This window comes from Mauremys mutica, chromosome 6 (assembly GCF_020497125.1).
Source record: "Mauremys mutica isolate MM-2020 ecotype Southern chromosome 6, ASM2049712v1, whole genome shotgun sequence".
NCBI classification, from domain to species: Eukaryota; Metazoa; Chordata; order Testudines; family Geoemydidae; genus Mauremys; species Mauremys mutica.
This window is the reverse complement of record NC_059077.1, coordinates 71909977-71923796: the sequence shown is the minus strand read 5'-3', so window position 1 is coordinate 71923796 and position 13820 is coordinate 71909977. Positions and strand designations below refer to the sequence as shown.

The window sequence follows — 13820 nt, the reverse complement described above, 5'->3', positions numbered from 1 at the left end:
CGAGGCAAGAACAAGTTGTTATTTGACCCTAAACAAGAATCTCATTGTGATGAATATAATAGAATTAGTCAAGGGTCCAAGGGAAATATATTATTCAAGAATAAAAGATGCTTTAAATGGAAATATACAGAATTTTGGATCGTTCCAAATGCAAGTTCTCCTCCTAAGAGCACATTTTAAAAAAAAAATGTTTATTTGAATTTCCTGGGGTGGGGGAAGTCATTATCTTGTGAATGACATTCACATCTGATTGATTTTATCAGTTTGGGTCAGTAATGGACAACCCCACGTTTGGAGGCACGTTAATTTCTACTGCACTATTTTAATTTTGTGTCAGACACACGACCTCCTTTGATTCTTACAAGAGGCCATATGGTGTCTGATCCACTGTGTTGTCAATCTGCTCATGCAAAAGATATAAACATGTCTGCAGTCTGATGTTCCATTTAACCTTTGCACTGATTGCTTTGCAAACAAAATAGTCAGCCTTTATTTCTCAGTCAGTTGCTATAGCTGTCTGCAGACTCATTCACAGCACCAAAAGAAAAGTAATTTTAGTACATTTATTTGTTGTATTCAGTATGCAAACAATCCTGCTTCATTAAATAAAATAATTTAGTACAAGATTCTCCCATTTCAATGTCTGAATAAACCTTTACTTACAGTATCAAACTTTAACAGCCTGAGTACCCAGAAATACACTGTAAACAATCTGAAAATCTTGCTTTTGAATAAACACTACTCTCTCAATAGCCTGAATGTCAAAACAATGATTATTATTCAAAATTTGTTTTAAAGCTCTTCATTTTCTCAAGAGAGAAATACTACAAAGAGTTTATATTCAGAAACATCTTTTGGAATATTGTACGATATAAAGAACAAAAATTGCACTAACCAATAATTACTACTGATTTGGCAATTAGCAACTTAAGTCACTAATTGCATTGCAACACAGTTCTGGTATAGAAATATTAGGTGCAATACTGAATAGGCAGAAAGGGCCAATTCCCGATTTCTTTAATCAACATTTAGTCAGTTCATACCAGGCAAACACCCATTGAACTCAATGGGCATTAGCCTAACCCAAAACTGAGTAAAAACAGAATAAGGACTGGAGGACTGAGCTAATAAAGCAGAAACAAATACTACCCAAAAGCCTTAATGTGTGGGGGGGGCGGAATTGATGGGCCAATGGCAAAGGGGGACAGCCCCAATAGCAGGGAGACACTCGCTGAAGGACACCAGGTAACTCTCTCCTTCCTCTTGGAGTCTCTGACATCTATTGGCTAGTTGGGGCAAGAGGGTGTTGATTAGCCAGCATCCCCCAGTTCCAGGGATTTAACCTGGAGGAAGGGCCATGCGAAACCTCTTTCAGCTCCATTCCAGTAGCCCCACCCTACCCACCCTGAACTAGGATGGGAATCCAGCCTGACAGATGCTGTGGATCTAGCTGATCACCCGTTTGGGAGTCAGGAAGGAAAAAATTTTACCCATAGGGACAACTGGAAGAGGGCCAGGGAGTTTTTTCCATCTTCCTCACAGCACCTTCAAGCCACAGAGGAATACATAGGAATGTGCTGAATGCCTAACTGAGGTACCTGGTTGAGTTGTTAATTCATCACAACTTGCAGCCGGTTTCCAGTGCAGTTAAAAGAAAAAAAAAACCATTTCCAGAGGTAAAAGACTTGGAATTTTGTTGATGGGCCCCATCCTTCTGCACCATGTTCCCCTTGGGGAATTGTCATGGTCAGAGTGAGCTGAATACTGGGGGATAAGCTCAGGAAAGCCTATTCTGACTTATAGTTTATGTGGCAGGAGCCCTGAAACCCTTCCACGCACTGGAACCAATTAAGTGCCTAGAATGGGTGATGAGCTCCCGTGTGCTTAAGTTTAATAAACCTTTACTTACAGTATCAAACTTTAACAGCCTGAGTACCCAGAAATACACTGTAAACAATCTGAAAATCTTGCTTTTGAATAAATACTACTCTCTCAATAGCCTGAATGTCAAAACAATGATTATTATTCAAAATTTAAAACCATGCAGGCATTTGTATCCAGGTTTGACCTGATTAGTTCACCTTCATTCCGTCTAACGGCAATGACCAGTCTGATTCATTTTCCTTGTGGTTTAAAGCACAGAAAACTAGTTTTCCTTACCGCACAAAAATATGAATCACACAGAAATGGGCGCCTGTCTACATTTACCACTCTGCAGTAACTCAGGGGTCTCCAGAAACAGAAGACAACCTGCTGTTGGGCTATGAATAAGGCTGCTATTTTCCTACTTGCACTGCTGAGATATGATTTATTTCAGTGTGACCTTTGGAGACAGGCTTGACTCATAGCATTAAAGTGTGATCAGCTCAAGGTCATTTAAAAACATTGTTTAAAATATTGTAAAATACACAAAAGGAACAAACTGATCTATTTAGCTATGAATTCCAACTCAAGCAATTCATGGCTCATAAAGAATCATATAGAATAAGAATCTATAGAATTTTTTAGCCAACCTAGAGAATTCTATAGCCTGGCATAAAAATTATATGAAAAGGATAGTGGGAGTAGGTGCAGCTCACGACCTCACCCATAATTTTTTTCTACTTATCACAGCAATTGTCTTTTTCACCTACTCTCACTCGCTTTTTACCCTTCACATATGCTTACTCATCCTCTCTTCCCGTTTATCATACTCACACTTTTGCTATTCATCTTATGCACTTTCTTTGCACCTATTGCACATTCTCTCTCTCTCCCTCCCTCCCCCCCTCACTCACACACACACACACACACACACACACACACTTTCGTCTACAGTCCCTTGACAGTCCTGCTTCCATGCCATTCTTCTCATCCTCAAAAGGTGCTGCCTCCCACCCCTTCCTCCAATTCCCTTGATTACAATTACCTTAACAGTTCTTGGATGCCACTGGGGGGAAAAGGGAAGTAGGTATTAATACTTTCTCAGGCTTAGCAAGGGCTTTGGGAAAGTACTACCAGAGTGAACAGCATATAAAATGGTGCTGTTCACAAAAGCAATAGCAGCTGATATCAACCTTTCAAGAATCTGTTTGTGTGTGTCTCTCTCTCATACTGCCCCCTGGCCTGGACCCAGCTCAGAGAGACAGACAGACAGGAGTATGGGCTAATGCTGGCTGGATCACGACAAGCAATTCCTTAAGCCAGGATTAAACTCCTCCTCTCACTTGGCACACATCAAGGCCATTAACAAATCTTGCTGCTTCTTCCTCCCTAACCTTTCTAAGATGCGCCCTTTACTGTCCACACTGCTAAAGCTCACCCAACCCCTTCTCATCTTCCGGCTGAATTACTTCAGGTTCTTCCTCTCTGGCCTCCCCTTCTACTCTAATACATGCAAAACACAGTTGCTAAAGTCATCCTCCTTGCCCATCCTATCACCCCTTCCCCCTTTGGCATTACATCTAGTTCAAAATTATTGTCCTCGCTTTAGAAGCCCTTGCCAACATATCTACTCTTAAAATTGTACCCCATCAATTGCTGCTCCCTGTGTTCTGACAACAATCCCAGGTTTGAGAAATGATTCATCTCGTCCTCCCCAAACCATTTGTGCTTTCTGCCATCCTGGCTATACCCTCCACAAACTGATTTTCTCAGCCACTACTCTTCTCCCTTCAAACCCTTCCTTAAGGCTCACTTCTGCCTACAACAAATCTAGTTTGAGAGGCAGTTAGAACTAAGCTTATGCTTTCGTTATATGATGATATACTTGTAATTGATTTGAAAACCCTTGTGTTGTGTATGTATCTAGCTTCAGCCTGTTAGATCTTCTTATTGTTACCCTCATTCTCCTTTCCTCCGTTCTTTCCCATTGTTTCTTACATTCACCTGTTGCACTTATCTTGAACTGAATTGTAAATACTTGGGGGGGAGCAATTGTGTCTATGTTTGTACAGCACCTTGTTCCAGAGGTCTAATCTTTAGTAAGTCTTTCAGGCACAAACACAATACAAATAATGAAGAAGAAGAAACATGAACCAAATTCTGGTTTCATATTTCCATGAGAATGATTGTTAAACTGAACTCAAAATTCTGCATGACTATTCCATCTTTACAGCAATATTATGATTCATCTGTCTGTTCTCTTTTGGTCCTTCTCAGATGACCCACCTTGGCCACTAGTGCATTCATGAACAGTATATCACCTTCCTGTGGTGAATCACCATTCAGGATTTAGTCTCTAGAATGACTCCGACTTAATCTTATAAGATGCTAAAACAACATACATTGTACACTTGAACTATATTATACTTAGAATTCTTTGAGTGGTACACAGAATATTTTTTATACATTACACCTCTACCCTGATATAACGCTGTCCTCAGGACAAAAAAATCTTACCACGTTATACGTGAAACTGCATTATATCAAACTTGCTTTCATCTGCCGGAGTGCACAGCCCCCCCCCCCCCCCCCCGGAACACTGCTTTACCACGTTATATCCGAATTCGTGTTATATCAGGTCACGTTATATCGGGGTAGAGTGTGTGGGTTTTTTTTTATATATATACATAATCTGTTCCTGCAGCAAAGGAATCAATCGGGCAAACCTGACATGTCAGAGAGTTGCCCTAACTTTATCACACACATTACCATGTGGCAATAGCCTAATTCATGTCTAAAATAATAATATGAATGTTGCCCATGCAGATATTTCAAGCATATCTGGCTATTTATAGGAATAAAATACAGTTGCTTTTTTAGGCAGAACTCCAAGAACAGAAGCAAGTATTAATGTTAAGAAAATATAGTTATGAAGCAAACCACATCCTAACGTTTATTCAGTTAAGAATTATCAGTCACAATATAACATCAGAGTAAGTTTCACTTCAGGACTACATAATTCATTGATTACATCCAGTATTGTGAGCATGTACTTAACCGAGAAAGGTTCAATGTTTCTAAAGTATGTTTGCTTTGTTAAAGTCTGAAAATGTTAAATGAAGTGTCAAGTTCATACCACTAAGGTATCAAAGAAGATTTTAGAGGAAAGTGAAAAGAAGTTGTACTACCAATACACTACTAATGAAAATTTTTAAAAATAGCATCTTGTAGTGCACCTATTATATTTCCACTATGTACTGTATAATGTTAAGGTCGTCTTAAGTGGGTGTTCTATCATTATAAAAGAGATATTCAACTTTATCTGTGATTTACAATGCAAAAAACTCAGAAAAAACATTTTAGATTGGAATAAATATTCTGAATATTTTGCTAACTATTCAGTAACAACAAATGTAGACTTGTAGACTTCTCAAAAATAGGAGCCTAACATGAGGCTACTAAATCATTAGTTAGGCACTTACCAGTTTAACTATCACAATGATTAGGGTTGTCTGATAAGAGATGACCCAGAAAGGTTGCCTATAAGGTAAAAGGAAAAGACCACACATTTATTACCAAAATAAAATATAACAATAAGACAACAAAGAATTTTACATTTCTCCCAAACAGGCTTTCACAGCTCACCAAGGGCTTGAGAACACCCACAGCTTTTATACGCTCCTGCAATTGTGACACAGGCTTGCCCAAACCTCTCTCTGAGCTCCTGATAGCCATTTTTAATCTCCTGCTCAGCTTTTATAAGCAATAGGATCACATGACCTCAGCTTGCTGGGAGCTGTTCCTTTTCCAACTGAGCCCATTTCAATTAGATTCTGCTGCACATAATTGCTCCTGTTGCCTCCCCACAGGAACTCCAGCTGTTTTGGTAGGGAACAGGAGTGTAAAGGTGAATTAAAAAATATAACAACAAAGAAAAAATACAGTAAAAAAACATTTTTTTTCTGCTCTGGGGACAAAAATCAGGATGTGACAGCAATTTAGAGAAGGAAAGAAAAGAAGTGACAGACTAGACATTCACACACATTTATACCAGAAAAGATTCCCAGAGCAGACAGAACTACCATTAAAGGGGAAAAATACCAACTCAGGGGTCTTAAAATTGGAGAGCAAAGAGCTCTTACCCTCAGACTATAGAGCTCTGCACTCTGGGTTCCCAAAAGAGAGAGAGACTGACAAGAATCCCCATTCCTGCTATGTAATACACTGAGAGCTCTTCCTCCCTACACCTCATATAAATCCAAAATAACCTATTTGTCTAACTTGTTGCCTCTGCTACCTCCTGGTAGTCTTCGACTCCTGAGGCATTCCACTGACTGTCTGAAACCTAGCCATTCTGACGTACTGGGCCAATGCCTTCAACTTTTGCTGTTGTAGTTACAGTCCTTGCAGATAGAGTGTTACATAATGAATACAACTATAACAGCTTGAATAAATACTTCTCTATGAAAATAGCACTACTGTAACCAGGGCCTCAACTATAGTAGATATCTGGGCACTACCCATGTATATCTGGGTACCAGACAAAAAACACTGGATACACATTTTTATGTAAGCAGATGTAAAGGATGGCCTGATTTTAAGAGTCTGGGTGCTTAGCATTTTCTGAAAATCAGGCCCATTTAAGGTATCTCAAGTTGCTTACCAAAAATGGAGGCACCCATAATCACTAGTTACTTTTAATACACTTGACAACAGTTTTACCCTGCTGACTTAGTTCTTTTTAGCAGTAATCAAATGGTGTAGAAAGTTCAGCAGGTTTCTCTCAGAGTTTCTTGTATCACAGAATCAGAAAAAAATTAGGGCTGGAAGAGACCTCAAGAGGCAGGACCATGATCACAGGTGTTTGTTTAACCAGTTCTTAAAAAACTCCAATGATGGGGACTCCACACTCTCCCTTGGTAGCCTATTTCAGTACTTAACTATCCTTATAGTTAAAACATTTTTCCTAATATCTAATCTAAATCTCCCTTACTGCAGATTAAGTCCATTATTTCTTGTCCGACCTTTAATGGACATGGAGACCTATTGATCACCGTCTTCTGAATAACAGCCCTTAAGGTCATAGCCAGTGCAACCACTAAGCAAACTAGGCAGCTGCCTAGGGCGCCAAGATTTGAGGGCACCAAAAAGCGGTGCCCAAAATGTCTGGGATGCTCACTTGGCACCAGCTAAACGTGTAACCCTCTTCTCACCGCTGTGCGAGGGGGTACTGCGGCTTTGATCAGCTCCGGCTGGCTGGGAAGTGATGTCATTCCTCCTCCGGCCGCCAGGGGCACTGTGCTGCTCCCTGCTGCTCTGGCTCTGGCTCTGCCCCAGGGCCCCCGCCCCTGCTCAGCCCCATCCCGCCCCCACTCCCCTGAGCTCTGCAGCAGGGCCCGGCCTGCACTCACCGGCGGGGGAAGCGTAGAGACCCGGCCCCAGCCGCGCCGCCGGTGAGTGCTGGGGGGTGGTTCCCCCCTGCCCTCCAAGCCAGCGCTGCCCCCCCGAGGAGGCCTGCCCCCCCCCCACAGAGACCTGCCGCACCCCCCCATGGGGGGGGCTGCATAGGGCCCCAGAATATCTAGGGATGGCCCTGGTACCCGCCATCCTACCCACAGCCAGCCCCTGCTGCACCCCCTGCCCTGCCTGCAGCCAGCCCCACACCCCCTGTCTCCAGCCAGCCCCTGCCGCACCCCCCCTGCCCGAAGCCAGCCCCACACCCCGTCTCCAGCCAGCCCCCGCAGCACCCTCCGCCTGAAGCCCGGTAGCCCCACACTCCCTTCTCCAGCCAGCCCCTGCTGCATTCCCCTGCCTGAAGCCAGGTAGCCCCACACCCCTTTATTTTCATGGAATATGTAGACTAAATAATGAAATTAATAAATTTTCAAACCAAATGTGTATTCATTCTAATGAACAATGCCACATTATGCAGTATTCATTTTTGAAAGTTTATAAAGTGGGGGTGGGGGGGCACAAGGTGGAAGTTTTGCCTAGGGCGCAAAATATCCTTGCACCAGCCCTGCTTAAGGTATTTGAAGACTTATCAGTTCCCCTCTGTCTTCTTTTTTCAAGACTAAACAGGCCCAGGTTTTTTTTAACCTTTTGTCTTAGGTCAGGTTTTCTAGTCTTTTGTCATTTCTGTTGCTCTTCTCTGAACTCTATTCAATTTGTCCACATCTTTCTTAAAGTGTAGCACCCAAAACTGAACACAGTACTCTAGCTGACATATATACCCTCACTTTTCTTTCTCTAAACATATCACTGGCACAAAAGACAATCTACCTATATCTTCAGTCATTTGTGTTAAGACTGGGCAATCAATTATAGCATGCTGGATTTTGTGAATTAGAGAACACAAAGGGAAAAAGGGGGCATCATATAACATACTTTTTTCAAGGATAGCTAAGTTTTAATTCTTTTTTTAGAACAACACATCACACTATATTAGCAAATGATCTGCAGGATGTTTCAAACAACATATAATGACCTGAAACTACAGCTTTTTTCTTTTAAATCTTTACTGCCATGTAAAGAGAGGCCATTGGGGTCTATGTGCAAATTATGAAGTGTGTGGTTTAGCAAAGTGCAAGTTAGCAAGGCTTTAATACATTTAATAGCTTTGAGATCAAGAGGTTAAGAATCTATCTTTGATTTTCATTATCTGATTACCACTAAAAATTACATATCCTCATGTTAAGGCATTGACACTATAATGTTAATACATGTTAATGCCTTGTACTTCATCTATGCATTCAACCTACTTGCTTTAATGAAATGTAGATGAAAGCACCATGCCTCTATGGTGATGTATAATTAAAAATAAGAAAAATGGATAATAGAGTACTGACGTGCTAGATGAAGAATACAGTAGTGCAGGTCACATGCAAATGTACTGTACAATTCATTTAGGCTTTCAAAAGTATTTGGAAAGAATTATAAGTGTTCTATCTACAGCTGATGTACATCAATGTCTCTGCACAGCAAGCTAGAGTATTAGCAAGTAATTAGTATTCAAATCCAAATCAGTAAACAATTTAAAAAATTTGATAGACCATGATTCTCAACCATGAGTATGCATAATTTATTGTCAACCCACAATGTAATGTTTTATAACACCATGATATTTCAACATCAGACAGGCACATACAATCAACTTGAGATTGTTAGAGGCCATGTTCCAACACAGTAAGTCATTCAGTACGAAGTTACGTATCACACCTTTCTTTTCAAGAAGATGGAATGAAAAATGGAAAATTAAAACACACCTTAGGCATTATTGCTATAACATACATTTTCAAATGTATTTATGTCCACAATCACTATGCTATCTAGATGGATGTGATACAGAAAAATATTACTCATTCCTTAGTGCTAAAATGTAGAGTTTCACCTTTATACACTGGCAATGCAGTAACACCATAAAGTTGGAGTCCCATTTACAATGGCAATTTTAGGCAACCTCTTTTGAAAATACTTTCTGTGTATCTACATATATATTTACAGAGACAGAAGGACACCCCCACACATATACACTCAGGGACCCAGAAACTGCAGTCATAGGTGCAGTATATGAAGCTATCTATCTATCTTAATTACTTACATGGCCTCCACTTCTGTAGTACTGGTATCTAAACACCCCACAATCTTTAATGCATTTATGCACACAATACCCCGTGATGTAGGGAAGTACTATTATCTCCATTTTACAGATGAGGAACTTAGACACAGATGCCCAGATCCTCCAGAGTATTTAGGCACCTAGCACTCACTGAAATGTGAGCCAGGCACCTAAATATCTTTTAAGATCTGGGTCTAAGCAATTTGCCAAACATCACATAAATAACCTGTGATGAAGCATGGGAGACTTGAGTTCAGTCGAAAGTCATGGGCTAGCAACCTAAGCTCTGGACCATCTGATCTCAACCTGAATAGAACCGAACAGAATTATTGTTCGCGGTAATTAAAAATATAGATATAAATAATACAAGGATTCCTATATAAGAACTGTAGGTGTCCTGACAACATAATACCCTCCACAGCATTAAAACCAAAAACTTTCAAAACAGGAACAAGTAACTCATCATGGCCAGTCAGCCACCAAAAAAGCTCCTTTATATACTCTCATCATTCCTCCATGGCAGAGATTCAGAGAAAAACAGGGAAGTTCAGAGGCAGGATACAGAAATGCCCTTTTCTCCCTTCTGTTTTTGTTGCAGAAAGGCCTTCCTCTCCTCTCAGGAAACATCAGCTTTCTTCAGGAGCTCAGCAGCAATCCTTACAACAGCAATAGTAGGTGAGCAGTACAAGATTCATAGATTCATAGATTCTAGGACTGGAAGGGACCTCAAGAGGTCATTGAGTCCAGTCCCCTGCCCTCATGGAGGACCAAGTACTGTCTAGACCATCCCTGATAGACATGTATCTAACCTACTCTTAAATATCTCCAGAGATGGAGATTCCACAACCTCCCTAGGCAGTTTATTCCAGTGTTTAACCATCCTGACAGTTAGGAACTTTTTCCTAATGTCCAACCTAAAGGTTTCAATGCCTCCCTGTTTGAATATTGTGCCTTTGGGACATGTCAGGAAGAAACATCCCAGACTACCATATATGCCTTAGAAACCTCAGACTACATCAGATATGAGGTTTCTCAGGAGCACTGTGCTCCATGGGAAGTCAATATTGGGGCAATGCCAAAAAGCAGCAACTGTGGGGCCCACAGCCCATCACTAAAATGTGAGTGAGGAGACTAAACCAAAAACTTTCCCAAACAAAGTTTGGGTTCAATAAGGTTATTTTTGTGCATGAATATTGAGCGTCCTCTTTTAATAATGTGGTACTTACAGGATACAGTGGCTCACATTTCCAGCAGGTAACGTGGCATTTGTACAGTAGGCTGCAATAAATATAATATGCAACAACCTAATTTTTTTCCCCACACTGTGTGTGTGTGTGCGCGTGTGCATGCACATGAGCGTGCGTCTGCTTTTAAAAAGAAATGCCAGATTCTCTTCTTAGGCCATATCTTAGGCCATATCTACACTACAAATTTATGTCAACACAACTTACATCATCATTAAGCCACTGCAATTAGTACATCATCCAGAGACATTATAAATTATAATATCCCCTTTGGGAGCATATAATGTGATATAAAGTAAAACATGCCATCAATTCTATGATTAATAAGGGATAATCAATTACCCACTTCCTGTGGGAATTATGTGTTTTTTAACTTTCTTCTGACTTCAGCATGACTCTAGAAGCCATGTCCTGGCTAGATAATTAATTGTCTATAGACAGATTAACTAATTAGATCTAAGGTAATGGTCATTCATTGTCCGGTGAGAAGATAATGACTAAGGGTATGTCTTCACCACACAGTTGACACTGGCTCTTACCTGGACTTTAGCCCAAATCCCCCTACCATCCACATAGAAAAATCTTTGACTGGGTTTGAAGTTATTTTAAGTCCAGGCTAGCCTATCTGGCTGGGAGTGTAGTTAGAATCCAGGCTCCACATTCACTCAGGCTGGAACCCACCCATTTTGCAGTGAAGACACTGGCAAAAATTACTGAAGTGTGGATAAACCCTTCCCATATTTCTCCCTAAAGGATAGACAAGTGCTTTTGCAATTGACACTGTGGACTGAAAAAGAATCCTAGAGCCTGAAGAACCCTGGGATGTGCCCAATGACACACACAGGCAAGTGCAGACAGTGGGGACACAGTGACATAGCAAGACTTTGCACTGTAGCCATTCACACCTCTTGCCTAGTCTAATCCAGGTGCTCAGATATGGTGCTGATCACCTAGGTTAACTGTGCAGTGAAGATATACCCTTAATTATTTTTTAGCTAAATTAGATTAAGTGGGCCCAGGAACCAACTCTCCAGAAACAGAAGTGACTGGATTTATCCGTACCTTTCTGTTTAAAAAGTTTCTTGTACAAGAAAACAATGCGAATATGAGCATGTGAGTTTTACTCATATAGCACTTCACATTTACCTAGCTATCCATCAAGTAAACCACTCATGCTTTTCTGTCCAAACATAGGAAATAAGAAAATCAGAGCTTCACACAAAACATTTCCAATAAACTAAACATCTCCCCTATCCTGGGCAGATGAAATGACAGTAAAATATGCCATTAACCCATTCATGCTGAAAAACCAGGAGCCACTGAGTAGAAAATATGATTCTCTCTAAAAGGATTTGACCCTAGATTTGAACCTACCCACACTGGATTTTAATATACTATTATGTCAAAAATAATACACACAAGACAGATCTTTTTACATTTTCAAATTAAAGGAAATTGCCCCCTTATGAAAATATTTATGTAACTTATACTTACAATTGTTATATTTGTAACTTACTTTTACTTCCTCATAATTGCATAATTAAGCTATTGTGGTTGTTTCAATATAAAAATGGAAATTCTAACAAAACAGTGAACCAAACATGGTATATGCTATAGAATATGAATGTATAAAAAAACTGGGGTGATTTGTGCACTGTCACATATTATGGAAGGTTATTTGCTGAATACTTGTGCAGACAGTTATTCAATCCTGCCAAACTGAGAAAGAAAGGGGTGAAAAAAGAAATGATATGTAATCAAGACACTCTGAAGAAAGTTCTGCATTTTTGTTCAATTTACTATATGATCAAGAGCTATTTAAAACAACACATTAATTCATGGACACGACTACCTCATTAAAAGGCTTGTTGAACGTGATGTGTGCATTGAATTATAAATCTTAGTTTCTCATTCAAACATCATAATGACATGACTGTTATTTTCAAGAGAAAAAATTACCATTTTTCTTCTGGTCTTGGAAGAACAGCAAGGAGCATATTAAATCATGGATCCAAAAATGAAGTTAAATATATCAGCTAGTTACATGGTTTATAATAATGAGATATGTATATAAGGCAGTAAGCAATACCTAGAGTGTGTCCCTTGATTAAAACGCTTGGTTTATCTCCTGGATAACAGCCATCAGTATGGGATTTGCTTCTCCAGCTCTCATTACAGATTTTTCTTTCTGGTGAGAAATACCTCATTATTAATCACCCTAAAGATGTTTCCTGGAATTGTCCCATAATCATAATCTTGGTCCCATCCAGATGAGCTAAAATGCTACAGTGAGAATCATCTCTTTTCCGTCACTCAAATCATGTTGCTCAGTTGCACCCAGTCTAATACCTTCCGCTCCCTGCCTAAAACTGCTCCTGCTTACATCTCTGCTCCTGCTTCTTCCTACTTCCCCTTTCCTCTTTGTAAAAGCCTTCCTCGTTTCCTTCTTCCAATCCCATCTTTGTGCATTCCCCTCCTCACCCGCCATTGCACTTATTCTTGGGACCTTGTTGCTATTGGTATGCACCAAGGACATGATCCAAAACCTTTGTAGGCAATTAAAAGACTCACGCTGACTTCAACAAAAAGACTCACATTGACTTCAACAGGCTTTGGACGAGGCTTCAAACAGCTGCTTTCTCCTCACCAAAATCTATTGAAAACACTCTTCTTCCAGGAAGTCTTTCATCAAGAGAATATCACAAAAATAAAAGTATACGTGAAAGTGTATCTTGTAAAGTGTCAGGGACATGATCCATGGTCAATATATAAAAATCATAATACAATGATGTGCAAGATGTGGCCCTAGGAAACATTAACTGTACATGATTTTTCAAGAAATAATTATTTTAATTTTAGGTTAGTTTTTTTTCTCACAGACTTTTGGCTTCAATTGCTAACAGTTACCTCACAATGGTATATGGGATTCCTGTCCTTAGGATAAAAAAAAAACTGTGGTAACTGTGTGATATCTCTTAGCAAATTTTGACTTTTTCATGGCAGCCTCTGTTTATTGTATGATATACAGTAATGCAGCTATGAACTTAAATTCTGACACTAAACCAGAGCCCTGTGCTCGGAGTAGTGCTGAGCCA

The 13820-nt window shown here is 40.0% G+C and overlaps 1 long non-coding RNA gene across 1 annotated transcript in view; it reads right to left on the bottom strand.

The window, feature by feature from the left end:
• Positions 1 to 13415, bottom strand: part of LOC123372378 — a 119677-nt gene extending 106262 nt beyond the window's left edge. Inside the window, exons 1-3 of the long non-coding RNA XR_006580249.1 lie at positions 13321 to 13415; positions 12815 to 12913; positions 5346 to 5403 (exon numbers count right to left, since the gene is read on the bottom strand). This is a non-coding gene — a long non-coding RNA (uncharacterized LOC123372378). The remainder of the gene's footprint in view (positions 1 to 5345; positions 5404 to 12814; positions 12914 to 13320) is intronic.
• Between the last annotated feature and the right edge of the window lie 405 nt (positions 13416 to 13820).